We start from the raw sequence: 22,870 nt of genomic DNA, 5'->3' as shown, positions 1-22,870 counted from the left end.
TCCCCCCCCAAAAAAAAAAAAAAAAAACTATAGATAAAACAAAGCCCCTATCCTTGCATATAAAATTATGTATCTGCTCTGTAAATATTTATATGTCATTTTTTGTCCAGCAAATTATTTCTAAAACCTACCATATTCAGAGTACTGCTCTAGTACCACTGATATAAACAAGAATAAGATATGGTTCATGTTCAGATAGGGAGAAGTGTTAAGAAGTCTACTTGGGAAGCTATAATGAAGTATTTCCCAAATGCAACATGAGATTTTAGAGAGGATCAATTTGTGTGTGTTTGTGGGGTGAGGGTGTGTGTGCATGTGTGTGTTAATGGGTTGAGTAGGCTGGGATAAGGAAAATTTGGTAGAAGCAGTTGAAGATTAGTGAAATATCTTCCAGCAATATTTATAAGCAGAGGTACCAGTGTGGTTTTGCAATAACAGAAAAAAAAAATCAGTGTGTTTTCCAAAAGTAAGTATCTCTCCTTCTTTCTCCATGGTTTTCTCTTTTGCAATGTAGAAATATTAAGTTGTACCAGCAGAGGCAAAAACTCATCTTGTTTCCCAAATTTCATATTATCTTCTATTCCACAGCACCATCATTGCTCTGAAATTTCTCAGTTCTCTGTTATCTTGCACCTGCAGAGAAATCTGTACTCACTTTTACTTATTATCTCTGACCAAGGTTAGCATCTCTACCATCCTCTTGATTCTTTGTGATTTGCTCCCTTTACATCTTCAGGGGCTTTGGTTTTTTAGTTATGACAACTGTTTTCAGTATTCCAACTTATTTTCTCCCTGGCTTATTCCTTTACCTTATGTACTTTCAATTCATTTCTATCTACAAAAATGAACTATACTCCCAACTTGAATTCTTCTCTGGTGAGTGCACTTTTTCTTGTTTGCACAGATAAGTTTCATGAAAGAATAGTAATTGTTTCCATTTTACTACCTCTCATTAATAATTAATTTAGTTTAAAAAAGATATACTGAGTGCATATGCTGCACTAGTCACTGTTCTAAATGTCAAGGGCACAATATAAAAGACACTGTCTGTGAGAGAGAGAGAGAAAAGTAGATCAATAGCTAAAAAATGTCTGCTTATGCTCTTAAGGTCCAGAGAAATGACACTTAAACCAAAATAGATTATTTAGATTGAATAGCCAGTGAAGGTAGCATTTGAGTTGAGTCTTGAGAATGAGGAGTGAAGAGGAAGCAAGAATATTTAGAACAAGTAAAAATGTGCAGGAAACTTAAACACTGAGGAGTATTGTATTTTCAATAATTAAAAATAATTGTGTAATATGAAGAACAAAATAAGTAGTCATAGTACTGAATTACTACCAAAACAATAAGTATCCATTAATCCAGCGTGATTTAAATAAATGATTGAATGAATAAATAAATTACAGAATTCTTTCCTACAGAAGAATTGCAAATAATAAATATAGAAGGGATTAGGGAAATAGAAAACTATTATTAGAACACCACAGTAACAATGGCTCAGGCAAGGACCACTGCTGGATGCTAAAGTTAGTGGGCAGAACTTTAAAGAGAAACAGAATATTTGCATAGTCCCAAAGGCTCTCCTCCAAAGTATTTATACTTACTGTGGTGTTGTAAGAGATGTCCACAAATTTTTTTTGATACTATTTCCTCCGTAAGTTAGAGCTTATATCTCCTCTAAGTGTTGCTTCTAAAAATAAAGTATGGAAATGGGTAAATAGTAATTTTACAATAGAGAAAACTGACAAGCATTATTATAAGCAAATGATCAAAGTTAAAATTGTTACCGAACTCAGGTTTGACTGCTTGCCGCTCGAAAGCCAATGATCAAGAGGCAAGTGTCAGTAGAAAGGAAAGATGTTTTAATAGTAAAATCTGGCAATCTGGGGAGAAAGTGGACTCATGTCCTGACACCAACTCCAAAGATTCTGCTCAGCCATGATAGTTTTTAAAAGAGAAAGAGGGGAAAGAATCTCAGTGAATCATTGAGACAAGAGGTATCATTCTCCATTGTGTGCAGACTGGCTGACTTTCTCTTCAGATGTTATCTTGCCTGGGTGATCTGCCTGCAGTATTGCAAGGAGGTTGTTGGGAGTAGAGAGGTTAGTCATTCTTTAACTACTTAATTCTTCATTCTTACTTATTTTTATCTAGTAAAAGAATTAACAGGTTAAGCAAGATGTGGTGTGCATTCAGGAAAGCATAAGTTAGGAGTTAGGTTAAATTGCCTACTAAGTGATCTAATTTCTATAATTAGGTTCCTTTAAGGTTAGAGGGGAACAGAAATGGGCAAACAGTAAAGGGGTAAAAGAGTTGCTTTCAATTCCCCACTGTCAAACAACCTTCCATTTCTATGGGATTGGGGTGAAGGTCTGTCTTCTGTAAATTCTTCATGCTGACATAGGGTTCCATATTCTCAGGATAGAAGATGTCTACATGGGTCTGTAGCATCTCTTTGCTGACAATTTTAGTTGCCTGCTTACAAATACAGGCAGAGCAACTACAATTATTTTTATGTCCACAACAATATAGATTATTATGAGCAATAATGTTAATCCCATTCTCTTAAGGCCAGTTCTTGGAATTGTGCTAGTCACAGATTCAGTACTGCTCAACATGGAGCAGCTTATGTCATGGCTACAGTCTGGTCATCATTCAGTTAGCTTTTTTCCTCTGGTGGCAGTTACAGTATCTGTAAAACAACCCAGGAATGTGCATCAGACACTGAGTCTGTGCTCTATTGTCCTAATCATTAACTGCTTAGTTTTGTACTTGGGGGGTCCTGCAGGGTTCTTTGATTCCAAAATAACCAGTAATAAATTATTTTTATATTAAATATCCCCTGATGTGGTGTAATGAGAAGGACACTTTTTACCTCTTTTATATTCCCCCCAAATTTATAACCCAGCTATGAGAAAACAGCAGAAAAAAAACAAGTTTAGAGATATTCTATGAAACACCAGACCAATATTCTTCAAAGGTATCAAATGTATGAAAAACAGGAAAGGACTAAGAAACGGTCATAGATCTGAGGAAAGTAAGCAGCCATGATAACTAAATGCAATATGGTATCCTGAATTGGCTCCTGGAACAGAAAAAGACATTATTGTAAAAACTAGTGAAATCTGAATCAAATTTGTAGGTTAGTTGACTGCATGTTCCAATGTTGGTTTTTTTTGTTTTTTGTTATTTTTTGGCGGTACACGGGCCTCTCACTGTTGTGGTCTCTCCCGTTGTGGAGCACAGGCTCCAGATGCGCAGGCTCAGCGTCCATGGCTCATGGACCCAGCCGCTCCGCAGCATGTGGGATCTTCCTGGACCGGGACATGAACCCATGACCCCTGCATCGGCAGGCGGACTCTCAACCACTGCACAACCAGGGAAACCCCAATGTTGGTTTCTTGATCTTGATAAATCTATCATGGTTATGTAAGATGTTATTATTGAGGGAAGCTGGATGAAAGATATACAGAAACTCTGTATCATATTTGCAACTTTTCTGAAAGTACAAAATCGTTTCAGTATAAAAAGGTATAAAAATTGGCTATGTGTAGCATAATGAGCATATGTTAAAGGTAAATACAAAAACAGTAGCCTTAACAAAAAAAATATGATCCATGAGAGAAAAATAAGTTAGACTTCATTACCGTTAAAAAAAAAAAGCTAAACTAAAATCTGCTCTGTAAAAAGAAAAGTGTTAAGAGAATGAAAATACAAGCCACAAAATAGGAGAAAAGAATCACAAAACACATATCTGATAAAGCATTGGTATCCAAAATGTACAGTTCTTTTAAATATTAACCATAAGAAAACAACTCAATTAAAAAATAGACCAAAGTTCTCAACAGACATCTCACCAAAGAAGATATATAGATCACAAAAAGGCTATAAAATGTTTTCAACATCATATGTATTAAGGGATTGGAAATTAGAACACACCTATGAGAATAGCCAAAATTCAAAACACTGATGACATTAAATTATGTTGAACACTTGGAAAAATAGAAACTCTCATTCTCAGATGTTGGGAATGCAAACTGGTACAGCCACTTCAGAAGACAGTTTAACAGTTTCGTATGAAGTTAAAGATAGATGTTAGAGAGGAAAAAAATTTCCTCTACCCTTCTAGGTTCTTCTAGCTGGTCTAAGAATTAAATTGACATGAGACAGGTTAACAGGAGGAAATCAAACAAAAGTTTAATAACATGTATACAGGAGAAAGACTCAGGAGAATTGAGTAACTTGCCAAAACGGCCAAAGCCCTCATCTTAAATACCGTCCTCAGCTAAAGACAAAAAAGAATATTGGGGGAGGGGTGTGGTTTAGAAACTCAAAGCGTAGGAAGGCAATTGACATGAAGATGGAAAAGCAAATGTTTGGTAAATAAAAGGTTGGTGGGTCATGCAGAGACAATGGGACACAGAGAGGAATTTTATAGAACAGACTTTGCTGGCTTCCTCCCTGTCTACAAACCTAGTTCATACTGTAGTTATCTATGGTGATAACTCCCTTCCTGGAACAGGTCCTCTATCTAAATTATTTTTAGACAATTAAGAGGTAGGTCCATGCTTCTTTCTGAGTCTTTCGGGCCTTGATTGTTTCCGGCTCAAAATAATCAGCATACTAAAGAGACATTTTGGCATTTTGAAATTTTGTTCCCCTACAGTTAATAATAATGAAGTTAAATTTCATCAGTTTTAACAAATGTACCATACTACTGAAAGATGTTAATGATAGAAGAGACAGAGTATGGGGTGAGGGAATTCATGGGAACTATCTATATTTTCTGGTCAATTTTTATGTAAATCTAAAGCTTTTCTAAGCTTTTGCACAGCAAAGAAAACCATGAACAAGATGAAAATACAACCCTCAGAATAGGAGAAAATCTTTGCAAATGAAGAAACTGACAAAGGATTAATCTCCAAAATATACAAGCAGCTCATACAGCTCAATATCAAAAAAAACAAACAACCCAAGCCAAAAATGGGGAAAAACCCTAAATAGATATTTCTCCAAAGAAGACATACAGATTGCCAACACCACATGAAAAGATGCTTACCATCACTAATTATAAGGGAAATACAAATCAAAACCACAATGAGGTATCATCTCACACCGGTCAGAATGGCCATCATCAAAACATCTAAAAACAATAAATGCTGTAGAGGGTGTGGAGAAAATGGAACCCTTCTGCACTGTTGGTGGGAATGTAAATTGATACAGCTACTAAAGAGAACAGTATGAAGGTTCCTTAAAAAACTAAAAATAGAACTACCATATGATCCAGCAATCCCACTACTGGGCATATACCCTGAGAAAGCCATAAGTCAAAAAGATACATGTACCACAATGTTCATTGCAGCACTATTTACAATTGCCAGGCCATGGAAGCAACCTAAATGTCCATCAACAGATGGATGGATAAAGAAGATATGGCACATATATACAGTGGAATATTACTCAGCCATAAAAAGAAATGAAATTGAGTTATTTGTAGTGACATGGATGGACATAGAGGCTGTCATACAGAGTGAAGTAAGTCAGAAAGCAAAAAACAAATACTCTATGCTAACACACATATATGAAATCTAAGAAATGGTATTGATGAACCTAGTGGCAGGGCAGGAATAAAGATGCAGATGCAGAGAACAGTCTTGAAGACACAGTGGGGGAAGGGGAAGATGGGACAAAGTGAGAGAGTAGCATTGACATGTATACACTACCAAATGTAAAGTGGATGGCTAGTGGGAAGCTGCTGCATAGCACAGGGACATTAGCTCGATGCCTTGTGATGACCTAGAGGGAGGGGATAGGGAGGATGAGAGGAACGCTCAAGAGGGAGGGGTTATGGTGATATATGTATACTTATAGCTGATTCACTTTGTTGTACAACAGAAAATAACACAACATTGTAAAGCAATTATACTTCAACAAAGATATGAAAAAAGAAAAAAAAGAAATACATTGAAGTATTGTAGACTTACAGTATTACATTAGTTTCAGGTGTACATCATAGTGACTCAATATTTTTACATATGATCACCAGTATAATTCTAGGTACCCTCTGTCACCAGAAGAAGTTATGATGAGAACTGTAGTCAATATCTTATAATAACCTGTAATGGAAAAGAATCTGAAAAAGAATATATATAACTGAATCACATTGCTGTACACCTGAAACATTGTAAATCAACTATATTTCAATAAAAAACTTTCCAAATTAAAAAAAAAATAAAGGTTTTCTAAAAAATAAAGCCTCAAGAATAATAATCTTTAAACAAAAAGTAGAGTAATTACAATGGTTATTATTTCCCCTTGATCTTCTCAGGGATGGAGAGTGAGAGATTAAATAAGGTAGAGGTAACATTCCTGGTAGCACTGAGAACAAGATGTGGGATTAGTGTAGTTCATTGTGGAGAGGAGTTTACAGGAGGACTTAAATGACTAATAAGGGTATAGTTTTATTGGGAACAAAATGTCATGAGTAGTGTTGCCTTTGGTGATGCTATTTTCCTGTGTCTTAAACAGCACTTGTCAAAGGTTATGAACAAAACCAGGTATAATATCTTGATTTAACTTTTATTTGAAAATTCAATGATCATTAAAGTATGGGACAGGACAGGTCCACCCAATAAAGAATTAGCAATATCCTACTGAATATACATGTAATTGAAAAAAATACTTTTTAGATTGCTCTCACCCCAAAATCAACTCCATCATTTATTTTATGCCAGTTTTGCATGGGTTTATGGTAAAGCTTTTGCTCTCTACAAAAGAACACACTTCTACTGAGCTATTGTTTACCACCTAGAATTACAAGAGTACACTTTCCCTCATCACAGAAAAGTTCAAATTAAGCACCATTGTGTGCTGTATTCCATTTCCAGTGACCCCCTAGAATCATGGTCAGTGATACTGAGTTGGTAGCTTGAAATCTGGCATGGTGGGGGTATTTACACCATAGAAAATGACAAATATTATAAATTAGAGCATTATTATTAGTAATATTAGTATTTTGGAAAGCAAATTTTTAAGCATTTACTAGAATAGCAATGTTTAAGGCTAGCACTAAAATCCAATCAAAAAACTCGTTTTTTTTTTCTTAACTCTTTAAATGTTACAATTCCTTTAGCAATGAAAGGTGAGCCTCAAGCAAAGAAGTAAAGCTAAAAGGGTAATAGAAGATCATTACATACTCCTCTAATAAATTATGATCCCACTAGTAGCCCAGTTGCATTACCTCCTTGGATTTAATGCATCCACACCAGCCTCCTCCTTCCAGCAGATGAAGTAAGCAGAGAGGAAAATGGAGAAAAGTGATGAGCTCCAGCTGGAAGCCAAATGCCTCTGTTTTTGACACCTGGTGTGACTGCCCAATGACTCATCAATATAATGTTACTGTGTTTTAAGTAGATTTCATCTGTGTTTTATGCAGGTATCCCAGAGTTACAGATTAGAAAAGATATACCAATGCATACATAGAAATTTATTTACTTGTCAACTGTACTATCTCTTTTTGACTAAAAGTATGCTTGGTTCATTCCTTACATTTTCCAAAGAGACATATATCACCTAAACAGTAGTTTTCTCTCATTATCATAGCAATTATTGCAAAGCAGTATATGAATTTTAATAATGTCACATTAATAGGAACATTTCCTTTCTTTCCAAATTAGTCATAAATATATACCTTAAATGGATTGAAGTATTTTTAAAGCTTAATTTTGAGGGGTTCTTAGGTTGTATCTGAATATGTCATTTGTGACCAATGATTTCTCTAAGCTGCTCTAGTGGCTGTACATCTCAGGAATGCAGCGAGCTTCCTGGTGAATCAATTTGTGTTAGCTGTGCTGTACAGATTTGCAACAGCATAATTCAGACTGACTTCTCCAAATAATAATTCCTCTGACAACACTTTTAAAGTGGCAAGATAGCTTGGAAAAGTACAGAAGTGTCTTGAGATATCACATCCCACAGCAAAATTCAAAATACTGCTGAAAGATTGACAAAATAGAACCTAAATTGTAATGTGATATAGTAAAGCAGCTGATAGATTGCACTCTGCACCAAAAATTGCTAACGCAATGCCCAATAGGGAAATTGCAGGAGTGTAGCAACTGTAAAAGTCCTGACGCTACAGGGTAAAAAAAGCCAAATGAATATAAGATTAGTAAGTAGTATTTTCCAACTTTGTTAGACACATAATGATTCTCTTTTTAAAATTACAAAGGTATCACAGAACATTGGAGAAAGTGTATGGATTACCAGTTGAAAATTTGAAAATGCTTTTCAAATTGTTTACCATTTGTTAAATATTTTGTGCAGTGCTAGGTTAAGCTTAAGGGAAAAGTGGTTTTAGCATGTGAATATTTAAATGTTGTATTTACTGTTAGTTGAAACCTATTGAGAATTTACACTAGATTAAAAAAACTCCTGCTTACTTTTGTAAATAACATTTTTTTCATAGTTAAGAATGCTCATGATAAGAGGTGTTAAGCGATCACAGAGACTTTTAAAAATATTTGAGTTTTTCCATATGTGTGTTGGGAGAATGATTGCATTTTTGAATAATTTGGGAAGCAAATAAATAGTCCCATGAGATGGCACATCATAAATAAATGTTTTTGCCCTTCAGCTAATTTTAGATTTATTGCAATCTAACACTCTACATATAAAGGCTTAATTTGACTTTTACTCAATATGCTATTTATTTAGTTATTATTGACAAATATTTTATTGCTATACAACTGAAAACGCTTTGGTTGCTGATGTAAACATGCTTTAAGATGGATGTTCCCGTAGTTGCTAAAAATAATGCTAGACCATAGTAGATCTTTAATATTTTTGATTGAGTCATTGATTGGCTTCTTAAATCAGGACATGGAAAAGAAAGTGAATTGTGAATCTCTAGAGGCTTGGCTTGTTTTGTAGAAGAGGCTAATGACCTTTACATCTCTCATTCTCATCTGTATTTCTTGAAGTTTTGAAGGTGGGTATTGACCACTGTTTTTAAATTCCATCATATATAGAGAGAATCAGAAGGATGAGAACGCTTGTGTTATGAAACGTGATTGACAATTACTCTGCTGTTTCCATCTAAAACAAAGATTTTATTCTATCTTCTCTTGCTGCCCTCAAACCAGATCATCATAAAAATCAGGCTGTCAAAACATAGCTGAATTATTTTTTTCCTTTTTATTTAAAACTCACTATCTCCTACTTTGAACAATGAGTGGTGAGACTTTATTCCTTATCATAAGGGATTTTAAAATTGAGAGGAAAAAACTCAGTGTCAGAAAGAGGAAAATCATGTTTTTGCTGACAGAAAAAGAGCTAAGTATTCTTATTTCTGCATTTTTAGCTTTCAGTATAGAGAACTTACTATATTTTTCAGTAATATGCACAGAGTTGTGTTACACAAGGAAAACAAAGTTAAGAGGGATACACTGAAAAACGTAAATGAGTTGCAGACAATAAGAGAAACAGTCAGAGGCAAAAAGTATCCGGATTGTCAAAGTAAAATAATTCCTGGGATGTAATTTGTTGTAATTATCAATAAAGTATGCTTTTTTTTTTTCTTCAACTGGGCACTGTCCACACTGAGCTGGATGAAACTAAATTCAGTGCCATCCTACAAACTGGAAATTACCTTCTCTTGACTTAGACTTAAATCCATAATAATAATGGACAGTCTAGGTATGTAATATTTTTAATGTGTTACCAATTTAAACAATAAATAACAAATAGAAAGTATATTCATTTTAACATTCTTATTGAGCCTTCTCAGAAAACTCCCTGTGGCCTTTTGCAAAGTTCGGCTATACATATCTGCAGATTCATTATTGTTGCAGTTGATAAGTTTCCTTTCTGTTTTATCCCATATTTTTCATTTTAAGTCCATTATTCCCTCCAAAGTTTATTCGTATAGAGACTCTGCAACATTATGAACACTTGCTGAAATCTATGATCAAGCATTTGTAATATTGTGTTTTTGTTAAATCATACAAATACCAATGTCTTCCTAAAGTAGTCAGATTTTCTAAGGTATCTCACTGAAAACTGGAAAGATAAAAGTTATCTGACTCTTTTTCCAGATATCCACTTTATTATAAACTGTATAAAACTTTATAGACTTACTTGCTGCAAGGACACATAAGTCAATACCTATTGAACTGTACCTGGGCATATCAGTTAAAAGAAGATGAATAGCATGGGTTAATTTCAGCTGGTCTGGACTGAACACGTGCTGATCTCCAGATCTGCCTGAAGCATGGTGGTGACCCTTGGCCAAGGCTAGAGAATCCACAAGCTAAAGTGAAATGTTCTGTAATCATGAGCCTGTGAGTTGTTTTGATGGCAGGATGCATTCTCATGTCAGCACTGTTTGGTAATAACAACAGGATCTGTACCTGGTTTTGGTAGAACTACTTTTAAGCCCGTGTGACCAGTTTACGCCAAGTAACCTCCCCAGCAGGAGATGACTTTGCTGTTAGTGAGGTGCTTCAAAATCTGGAGGCAAAGTGTTCCCTGTGCAACCCAGTGGTAGGAGGAAAAAGTTTACACTTGACACCTCCAGACTATTTTCAATGCATGTCATTTTCTCGCTGTTGCTGTTTTTTTTTTTCTTTTCTTTTGCCTGTAATAAAGCTCTTCTGTGAGTAAAAACTGAATCCTGTGAGCCCTTTCAATAATCTAACACTTAAGGCAATTACTGCATAATTAATGCAGATGTAAACAATAAAAGCTTAGTAAACAGTAAAAAGGAAAGGTAGCAGAGTATTAAAATAGACCAATAATATGATTAAAGAAACTAGTGTGGATTGGCTTCAGGGCACTTAAAATGATATGAATATTAACTGAGGTATATAAATTGAGGAAAGAAAATTAATTATTATAAGAAAAAAAGGTGTTACTTGAAACATTATGCTAGAAACCTTGAAGAAACAACTTGGTTGTATATCTCGGCAATGTGGTATAAATGCAACTGACAGAATAGTTTCATTTCTGGAATGAAACTAAGAGGTGCTACAGGTTAATGGTGGGTTTTCTAGAGCAATTGAACTCAAACAAATTTGACTATGTCGGAGAGGGTGAATAAGAACTAATTGGTCTTTTAGAACTCCTTCCAGCTAGTCTTCTGTAGCTCCCTTATTTTATTAGTGTGTTTTCATGTTTACCACTTTATGTACTCTTAATACCAGAATTACATATGTTCAAGGAAACCAAAGTGTTATTTAGTAACTGATAGTGCCACATGAAATTAAGTTTGGAGGACTCATTCTTTATTTATCATAGAATTATTAGAGTGTAACTCCTTCAACTAGGACATTTCCATGTTCAACCCTCACTGATAAAACCAGTTCCTTTGAATGAAGAGGATAGAGAGACTGCCTGGCTTACTGTGTCCACTATGAATTTGGTCCTTGTTGGAAACTAAATGTGTCACCCCACAATTTTATATGTTAAAACCTTAACACCAATGTGGTGATATTTAGAGATGGGGCTTTGGGGGCATTATTTATTCAGCTTCATCCTGACAGCATATTTAAGGAGTGGACAAGGCAGTAGTGTATAATAATAATACCAATGAGAGAGGATTTTGAAAACTAGTTTTCTAATCCACACTTACTGATACCTAAGAATCAGATTTTCTTAATCAGGGACAGAGACATCTGTCCTTAATCAGGGACAGAGACATCTGAAATTAACATTGTAAAGTTGCATGAAAAGTGACCAAGTTACTTAGCATCTTTGTGGCTCAGTTTGTTCCTATTTCAGAGTGTTAATCTATATAAAGCACTGAATAGAGGTTAACTATAATTATGTCCCCTCATAATACCTATTTATTTCACCTGCACAATTATGCTTTTTGTGTGTGCTAGAATTTGTACCACATAAGATCAATTTTCTAAACCTATTTGTATGACATTGTATTTTAAATGAAATAGAAGAAATCAATTTATTTTTCCTTCAATATTTTTTCTTGATTTTTATTGGAGTATAGTTGATTTACAATGTTGTGTTAGTTTCAGGTGTACAGCAAAATGAATCAGTTATACATATACATATATCCACAGTTTTGGGGTTTTTTTTTTTTTAGATTCTTTTCCCATATAGGCCATTACACAGTATTGAGTAGAGTTCCCGGTGTTACACAGCAGGTTCTTATTAGTTATCTATTTTCTGCATTGTAGTGTGTATATGTCAATCCCAGTCTCCCAATTTATCCCTCCCCCTGCCCTTATCCCCTGGTAACCATAAGTTTGTTTTCTACATCTGACAGAACAACAAGTACTCTTGCAGCTAGGATGGGTCTGACTTTATTTTTTCTTCAGTATTCTTAATGGTTCCTTTCTACATTTGTATTATATGTCATGAACACTCTACTCACTTATGTTCTGATACTACCTATTTTACATTATGCTACTCCCATTGCCTCTGAGAAAGGAGGCAAACAGGGGTTCCCCTCTGATTCTCCATGATATAAATTTTACCTGGGCAAGCTCCCCATATGGGAAATGCTCACCCCATTCTAGAACTGTGCAGCTGGGTAGATATCTCTGGCTAATCCTGGAATTTGTATGAGATAGCTCATTTAATTCTCAGACTAAATTGCCTAGAACTTTGACTTTTTCAAAAATAAAAGTGGTTTGCATTTGACATTCCTATCACTTCCCCCTTAATTTTGGATAGAGAAAAATGGGGGCTCTTTATTTTACTCACTTAGAGATCCAACTTTCTAATTTTGCCAATTTGATGATTGCAAGATGCATTCAATATTATATTAGCTCGCATTTCACTAATGTCTGGAGGGATCAAGACACTCTTCATTGTTTCATTTTTTAGTACTTTTGAGTTGTCCTTCTGTAAATTAACTGTCCTAACATTTGCACATTTATGTATCATTTTCTCTTCATGATTTGCACAAAATTCTTGTGTATGGTAGTTATTTTGTTCCGTCCCTGTTAGGCGTTAAAACTATAAACTTCTACTCTTTTTTTATGTGCTAACTGTAAATTTTCCTTCTCTCTTTCCTGAAAAAAGAATCTTAATTTTCATTTAGTCAAGATCATCAAATTTTTGACTAATATTTTGTTTTGTTTTTGTATTATAATACACCCTTTGCTACTTCCAAACCACAAAGATATATTCCTATATTTTCTTCTATTATTTTTATTCTATTAAATTTTTTTAATTGACTTCATTTTACACTTTTTTCTATAGGAATCTAATACACATAACTCACTTTTCTATGTAATGTTTATAAAAGAAGTTATGATACAGTTTTATTATTTAATATATAATAAGCTGTTATTTGCAACACCATCCATTAAATATTTTATTTCCCTGTTGATTTGTGATGTCATCTATATCATATCTTATATTCCTATATAGATGAATCATATCTTAGCTCTTTTATATCACTGTATTCTACCTGTGTTTTCCTCCACAGTAGCACACTTTTTGCTTTGCTTTAATTTTTGTAACAAGTTATTGTTCCTGACATAACAAATTTCCCAAATTTGATCTTTTCCTTCAAAACTCACTTAGCAATTAATTAAAATGTATTATTTTATATAATCCTAGGATATGGTTTTATATATTATTTTAAAAATCCAGGAGGCATTTTGATTTGGATTGATTTTCATGAATGAGTTAATTGGTAATGTTACATAATCATGTTCATGAACATAGTTGATCATGTCCATTTTATTCAGTGCGTTTGCCCCACGTGTGAAAGAGTGCTTGACATGTAGTAGGCACTAAATACATTTTGCTTAAATGCATTTATTTTTTACTTTACTCACCCTGTTGCTATTAACATTCTTTTTTTCATAAAGTTCTTGGACGGTTAAATCCAGGAAAATTTAAAATTTTGGTTGCAAATATAAACATTATTTTCTATGCTGTTTTGTAGTATGCTGTTGAGGTAAAAAAGTGTTGATATTTACTGGTTGACCTTATATTTGGTAGCCTCAGTTCTTTTATTTATTCTGAGAGTTTATTGACTCCATGGGTTAGCTACTTTTTGCAACATTTTCCCTTCCAGTCTTGATTCCTTTTATTTCTTTACTTTGACTACAAATTTTGGTACTTTTGATAATTGGTGACCTTGTCTTTTATACAATGTTTAGGAGATTATACCTAAAATTAAACGTAAATGTCAGCTGTAGGTCCTCTTTTATTTTTCCCTTTCTCTTCTTTTCTTTCTTCATTTTTGACTTTATTAAAAGTAATTCCATTATAATCCAACGTGTTGTTTTAGTAATAAAAGGAATTACATTTATCAAGTGTTTATTTTGACTCTATTGAGATGACTATTTTGCTTTTAATTCATTAATATAAATTAATTGTCCATTTCCATACTACATTTATCCTTGCATTTCTTTAATAATGTCTTCCTGAATTTATCTAGTGTATAATTATATAAATGTTTTATAATTATATAATGGATTGCTAGTTACTGTTGACTTATATTTTAGCTAAGTGTACATTTTTTTTTTTTAATTTTAATTTGTGAATTGAGTCTTTAACTTATTTTATCTACTCTCAATGTGTGGTTTCAAAACCAAGATTTTAGTAGATTCTAAACATGAAATAGGACAATTTCTTTTTTTCTACTTTTATTATAAAGTATATAAAATAGAGATTTTATGGGTTTTGAAATTTTGAACAAAGTGATTCCTAAATCTGCCTAGTGTGGGGATTTTTAAGAAAATTTAACTTGTATTTAAATATCACTAATTATTATTGTTTTAATCAAAATTTTGTCATATTATTATGACAGCTAATATTTTTTTCCAGAAATGTGTGTATTTTACCAGGTTTTATAATTTATCAATGTAGAGTGACTTATAAAATAATTACCTTTCAGATGCATATTTTCCTTGGTATTTTCCCTTTGTCATTCTATATTTTGTTTGTTTCCATAACCTCTTAATTTTTTTTCTGTCTTGTCATAAAACATCCTTACTAAAACATTCAAAAATCATCTTTTATTTAATCCTGATCCATCTTTTGTTTGCTTGCTTTAGACTTCTTTGATATTTGGTCTTATTTTTTTATTGTCTATGGGGTTTTGTGCCATTTAATTAAAATCTCTTCTCTTTGTCTAAAGTTTTGAGTAAAATATTTGTCTTATTTCTCCTTTTGTATTTTCTGGGATATGGTACAAATAGTAGCTTCTCATCTGGGAGAGAGATATTCTATCTTTTCTGCCATATTATTAGCAACTTTTTAAAAAAAATGTCTTTACTTATGATATCATAACTTACTTGTTAGCTCTGAAGTAAACACATTTACTGAAATATAAATAGTTGATTAAGTGAAAAAATAAGCAGAGAGATGGACCCTGGGTAAATGATTAAATATCATATATCACCCCCCCATTGTTTGGTAATGGAATTTAAAATAAACTTATTTTTGTGTGTGTGGTGGTTTTTAAAATAGTGCTTGCATATTTTTAATAATTCTGCCATTCAGACATGACATCTAATTCCCAACCTGTGAATCTGGGTTGTATGTTTGACTCGCAACTAATAGAATGCAGCATTAGTACAGTGAGTGATTGTAAAGTTCTATGAGAAATATACAGGAAATTTTCATTTGGTACTCTTCAGATTCTCACTCTGGTGAAATCCGGTCCTCTAGTAAAAACTTTGATTACCCTAAAACCATTAATTTGTAGAGTCCACATAATAAAGCTTCAATTAACATTGTCAGATGATCTCAGCCTTCCAGCCATCCTTTCCAAACACTGAACATGTGAATGATGATGTTAAATTCGACCAGTGCATCTGTCAGTTAAGTACAAGTCAAGTCCATGAAGAGAAAAAGAAGCACCTAGCTTAGCCCTGTCCATATTCCTGACATACAGAATCCATGAGTTAAAATTAAATGGTTGTTTTTTTAAACCATTGAGTTTTGGAATAGTTTATTATTCAGCAATAGATACACTGAAACATAACTTGTTACTGGGAATGGCACAATAAAAACTTAAAATATATGACATTGGCTTTGGGCCTGAGCAATGAGCAGAAACTTGAAGGGCTTCAGGAGAATTTTAGAAGAAGCCTCACTGTTCTCAAGGTATCTTTTGGTAAAAGTTTAAGAGAAAGTTAAAAAAAAAAAACAATTAATTGGAATCTGAAGGAAAAGAAACAGTGTTACACAGTGGCAGAATATTTAACATTTTCACCTTTGATAACATGAAAAATAGAAAATGTACCTAATGAACAGATGGATCTGACTGAGGACATTTCCAAGCAGTATGCAGAAAGCTTCATTAGTTTCTTTTAGATGATCTTCATAAGCTACAGATAGAGATCTGTAGTTATCTGTAGTTATCCAGCAGAATGCAAAGTATTTAGTTCTATAACTATCACTCTAGCATAGATTTCAAAAATTTGATGTTTTATTTTTAAAAATTTTCATTGAATGAAAATATTTTCTAATATCCTTTGTGATTTTTTACTTATTATATAAATTCATGTTTTAAAAATGTACAATATTTGATCATTTTACCAAATATCTATACATTATTAATTCCAAATTTAATTAATTTTGTCTGAGAGTGTGTTCTGCATGACTTCAATTATTTTACATTTATTGAGAATCGTTTTAAAGTACTGAAGATGTTCTATCTTGTAGAATATTCCTCTACACTTAAAAATAAATGTGTATTTTAGTGGTTTAGGGTGGAGTTATCTATAATTATCAGTTGGGTCAGGTTGCTTGACAGTTTTTTTTTCTTTTTTATGAATTGTATATCCTGACTGAATTTCTCAGTGAGCGATATTAATCTATTGAGAGAGAAGTGTTGAAATCTCTAATTATAATTGGGATAGGTTTATTTCTCCTTAGTCTCTCATTTTTTCTTTACATTATATGAAGCTCTATTATTATTAGGTACAGACAAATTTAGGTTTGTTTATTGGAACTGAATTATTTCCAATAACATTAAATGTTTGAATCCACCTGCACCTTTATTTTGCTAAAAATAAACTTAGTTATTTTAAACTGCAGAAAAAAGAGATATAAATTGACCCCCTTTATCACTATGAAAACTACTGCTGTACACCTGGAATATTCCTTGTTTTCTAATCTAATTTGCCTAATATTAATATTGTCATTCCAATTTGTGTATGTATGTATTGTATGTCTTTTCCATTCTTTTTCACTTAACACACAAATGTCTTTATATTTAAATTGGTTTCTTGTAAACAACACATAGCTGACATCTGTCTTTTAATTGAATTGATTTGAAAATTTTACATTTATGCACTATATTTACCAGTGGGGTAAGTTTAACATTGCATTTTTGCTAGTCATTTTCTCTGTGTCCTATATGTTTTCAACACTTTTTTTTTTCTCTTACCCTTCCTCCTTTTTTTGTCTTTAATGTTTATTTTTATTTCTACTGCTGTCTTATTAACTAGATTGCATTGTTTTATATTTTTAGTGTTTTTGTTTTGCTTTGTTTGTTTGTTTTTGAGCTGGGAGTTTTAAAAATTTTAACAGTTTGGGGGCCATGAGAGTTGGTTCTCAAACTTCAAAATGCTTAAGAATCACCTAGCTGCTTGTTAGAAATGCAGATTCCTAGTGTTAAATTCTGAGGATTATTTAATCTACCCTCTATTTTATGCAGAAATGGGGCAGGGAGGATTAGAATCTGGGTGTGAGTCACCATAGAATCTCAGTGTCCTTCACACTGCCTCTCAGTTCACTTATGGCAGAAATGAACAGCCAGATGAAGAAGTCAAGAAGGGTCCCCAACAAAGCAAACTCTGTTTCTGTGGAGTTGGGGTATTCCACTCTCCCCAGATATGGCTGTGCTCACCAACTTGGAAGCTCCCTGAACTTTGTTGTTTAGGTGTTTTTATAGAGGTTTCATTATTAGATTTAATATATAAATATTTTTTACTGATCATTTATTTTTAACTTGTACAATTTCAATTACAACTAAAAAACTTGCAAGAATATCCTTCCTTTATTCCTCTCCTATCCTTCATGCTATTGTTGTCACATATTTCACTTTTTAAAATGTGGAAAACACATTATACTTGATTATTGTTTCTACTTTAAACATTCAGTTTTATTTTACAGAGATTACAAAAGATTAAATACATCTTTCACATTTTCCCTCAAATTTAACATTGCTAATGTTCATCATTCTTTTCTGTAGGTTCAATTGTTTTTTGGTAATATTTTCTTATTTCCTAAAAAAGCTTCTTTAACATTTTTTCATAATGTAGGTTCATATAACCCAGGACTTAACATAGATGAAAAGATTCTGGACTCTGAGCTGATGCTGAAGTTGAATGAGACTTTGAGGACCTGTGGAGGAAGTGAGGGTATTTTACATCTGGAATCAAAGTAAATCATTGATTGTCAGAAGGTGACTTATGATAAGCAGGCTCTAAAAGGGCTCCCAAACTTTTCTACCTTCTGATATTTATGTCCTAATGTAACACCTCCCCCTTTAAGGATTTGACTTAGAGAATCACATGTTTTAAATAGAATATAGCAAATTAAATGAGAGGTGACTTCTGAGAATGAGTTAACAAAAAACTGTGATTTTGTTATTTCCTTATCTCTCTGTCTCAGAGCTCTTGCTCTGGTGGAAACAAGATGCCATGTTGTGAGTAGCTCTGATGAACATCCAGTGAGTACCTGAAGGGCTTCCAGGAGCTCTGTGAACGAATCTGGAAGTGATCTCCTAAAGTCTACCAACAGCCATGTGAAGAAACTTGGAAATGGAATTTTGAGGCCTTCTAAGAGCCATGCATGAGCTGGTAAGTATATTGAGCCTCATAGAACCTTGAAACAACTGCAGCTTCAGATACTGCCTTGGTTGCAGTCTTGTGATAGCCTCTTGGTCAGTGGTACCCAGCTAAGATATGCCCAGATGACTGATCCACAGAATCTGTGAGATTAAAAACAAAATGTTATTTTAAGCCACTAAGTTCTAGATAATTTGTTATATGACAATAAATAACAAAAACATAGATTATCTCCCTTATATTTTATGATAGGATTTATTCAAGATGATGTAGAAATTGACTGAATACTCAAGACTAAAGACAAAAATAATGGTAGACATTTATTTTATTCTAGTTGCTAATTTGTTTTTCACAAATGTATGAATTAAAAATTCAAAAACCACTGTTAGAGAAAGAAGAAGAATAAGGAAGAGGAGAATAAGGAAGGTGTATACGCTATAATGCCACCTAGAATGACAGTGGTGCTGGAATGGAAGAGGTATCAACATGCACTCATGGTTTTAAAATATAAACATAAAAAATAAGAATCATAAATAAGTATAGATATGTGTGCAAGCATGAGATACATGTGTGTATTCTCTAGGCAGAAGCAGTGACACCGCAGTAGCAATGAGCACACTTACCACCAATAATATATTTCCTAAATACAATTCTCTAAAAAATGAACTAAGTTTCCTTGGAGAACTGATCAATTCTAATCCTGGACAGGGAAAATACAAAGTGAACTTGAAGAATTTGTGGTACCAGAAGATAAGTGGGCACATGAAAAAATATATGCACCCCAGAGTTATCAAGGTTCAAAACTGGAATAACTTGAGCAAAAAATAGCTATAATGTTGGATTTTAATCCTTCAAATAAAATAAACATTGTGAGCCTACACTGAAATCAATCAATCAATCAATAAATAAATAAGAAGTAACAAATCTTCCTTATGGAAGAATTACAATTAATAAATATAAATGGAGTGAGGGAAATAGAAAATAACTCATTCTACCACAGTCAAAATTCCTGCAGGCAATATCTTCCAATGGATGCTAAAATGAATAGGTGAAATTCTAAACTGAAACAGAATATTTGCATAGTCTCAAATAATTTTCTCAAAATATTTAGTAATTATAATGATAAGAATAGTAAGATCATTCTTAACTAAGATAGGTAGTTCTGACAGACACCATTAAAAGCCAAATGATCAAGGTTAACATCATCAGTACCACAAATAGACATCATGCATTCCCTAATACAATGTTCTGAGAATAGTATATAACCTCTTTAACCATCCTTTCCAACAATGCATTACCTCAATATAATTTTGATAAAAACATTAGGCTAACCAAAATGGAAGAGAATTATGAAAAATTATAAAAAATACCCTTCAAAATTGTAAAGACTAAAGAAGTGTTTCTGATTAGAGGAGTCTAGGGACACATGACAACTAAGAACAATCTGGAACCCTGGGTTGGAGCATAGAACAGGAGAAAAAAAAATAATGAGAAAAAATCACTGAAATTTGATTAAGTTTGTGTGTTAGTAAATAACATTGTGTCAATGGTAATTTCTTGCATTTTATAAATGTTTTATTGTTATATAGGATGTTAATCTAAGCAGAAGATAGGAGACAAGCCTATAGAGACTCTCTGCACTGTTTTACACCTTCTCTATAAATTCAAAATTATCCCAAACTTAAAAAAAATAGTTAAAATGCAGCAATAATTAAGCGAAAATAACCTCCCCCAAAAAAACTTTAACAACTACAAAACATTCTTCAAAACTGCCCTTTACTTATCCAGTTTTCTAACAAAAATTGAAAGTTTTTTTTTAAAAAAAAAATAAAGTGATTTTTTGAGGAATATAAATTAAAATGAAGAGATTTGCAAACTTTTTTTGGCTGCTATGAAAACCTGTTGCAGTATAATTAACTAGAATAGTGCAGATTATTAATAAGGAAGGTGGCAAACAGACTAAAGGACTTTCAGGTGTAAGTATGATAGATACACAGAAGAGTCATTGTGTCAATTGAAATTACTTTAGCATGGGTATGCAGAACAGATTCTAGTAATTCTTTTATAAGGATATTTGGCAGATGGTTCATAGTGCATGTGTGTTAGTGCACAAGATTCTGTTAATAGAACAATAGTGCTGACGGCCGACATGTTCTGGAGACATCATGGTCCATCATATCAATGATCAGTGACCTTAAAGGCCATAAATACACTGTAACTGTCTTTTGTGTCAAGGATCTGCAAGCTAAAGGTGCCCAAGTACCATAACTTGCAGTGGTATAGTCTCTAACTATGATTCTATGTGATGGACTGTGACTGATGAGGATGAGCTGTCATCGTCTACTGGATCAGTAATCAGCATTGTTAAAATTCATAAGAGTTGCACAGCAAAATCCTCCATACCTGCCAATAAAGGACAAATGCACATTTTGTCCTTCATTTATCCAGGTTAATTTCAAGAAATGCCAACCACCAGGTCTTGAAACATTGTTATGGAAATTTATCAGTAACTTCTGCATTAAAGGAGGAAAAAAATAGAAACTCTTTATGTTGAGAAAAATCTTTCTTGCTTACTTGGATCATTCTCATAATATTTTATCATGCTAAGCTCGACAGTTTTCAGAATAGTACTTTTCATTTCCTGTCGAAATATGCACATTATCCTTTTATTTGCACATTTAGTTATAAAAATGGAAGAATAACTGTTAATCTTATTGAACAACAAACATCCACTTTTGTCTCAATTATCTGCTTATCTTTTTCTTTAATACCTAGAAAATCATCTCAGACTTGTCTTTCTATTTTCATACCAAAATATAGGTTTTTCTCATGGGTACGTTAACATTATTTCAGAATGTTATTTCATTTGTTATACTCATTATTTAATTTTTTCCCAGAGTTAGCTGGAAGTACCTAAAAGCATGTGAGTTTGGTAAAATAAAATTAGTGTAGGCCATTGTATTGAACTCCAAATATTTTATACATATACACACACCCACGCATACACACACCTGTGGTGAGTAGTCATGGAAACAAAGGAATAATACTTTCAGGAACTCTGAGATTAGTTGTGAAAGTGATCCTAAAAAAGAGGCATTGTGAAGTACCTGAATCTTGACTGAATGTATTAAAAGAAATACTCTTTTTCTTCTCTAATCGGCTCTTTAACTTGAATTATCCAAAAATCACTGTACCTTATTGATACCATAAAAATATATGAAGTGGTAGCACCTGCAAATACATATATGAAAACAAATAGATAAAATAATAGAATAGGCAATAACATAAAAACTAGGCAGGGAACAAAGTAGCTAGGATGTATGAAAATGATTTCAGGGTAAAATTGAGAGAAAAAATGATTTATTTTTTTAATGCAGTATTGCATTAAATAATTAATTTTTATAGAAGGAAAAATTACTTTCATTAGCTTACCCTTCTAAATGATTTAGTATAACATCATCATGTCACAAGTCTGCTTTTAGTAATATGGTAAAAGCCAATTGACCACCACACCCTGATAAATAATTTAATGATACATACCTAAAAATATGTGCTGTGCATGCTAAATTAGATGTTAAAAGTTAAAGACATTTCTGAAGTCAATAGTACACAAACTGCTTCTTCTATTCAGAAGAGTATGTAGGAAAATATCAAACATTAGTCAATATAACAAATACAAATGGCTTTTAAGTCATGGGAAAATACAAAAGAGAATTTAAAAATAAGAATTATACCATACAATATATTATCTTTAAGGATATAAATTATTTTAACTTGGTGTAATAAAAAGAACACTGGATTCAGAATCAAGAACTGGATTTGAATGCCAATTCTAATAATTATTAACTAGATGTAGAGAGTATTAATTTGTTCTTTTAATATCTGTGTCTTCTCCTAGAGTAGAATTAAATTGTGTTTGTGAACACACATCCAATATACAAGACCTTACTAATACAATATACTATTATTCTCAATGAATTATTTTTTATTTACATAAAGTATAATTTAAACTCTGGCATGTACAGTTCTGTTGGTTTCGGCAAAAACATAGAGTCACATATCTACCACCACCATCTGGATACAGAAGA

Source organism: Neophocaena asiaeorientalis, unplaced genomic scaffold (assembly GCF_003031525.2).
Source record: "Neophocaena asiaeorientalis asiaeorientalis breed wild unplaced genomic scaffold, Neophocaena_asiaeorientalis_V1.1 scaffold371, whole genome shotgun sequence".
Taxonomy (NCBI): domain Eukaryota; kingdom Metazoa; phylum Chordata; class Mammalia; order Artiodactyla; family Phocoenidae; genus Neophocaena; species Neophocaena asiaeorientalis.
This window is presented reverse-complemented; position numbering follows the sequence as displayed.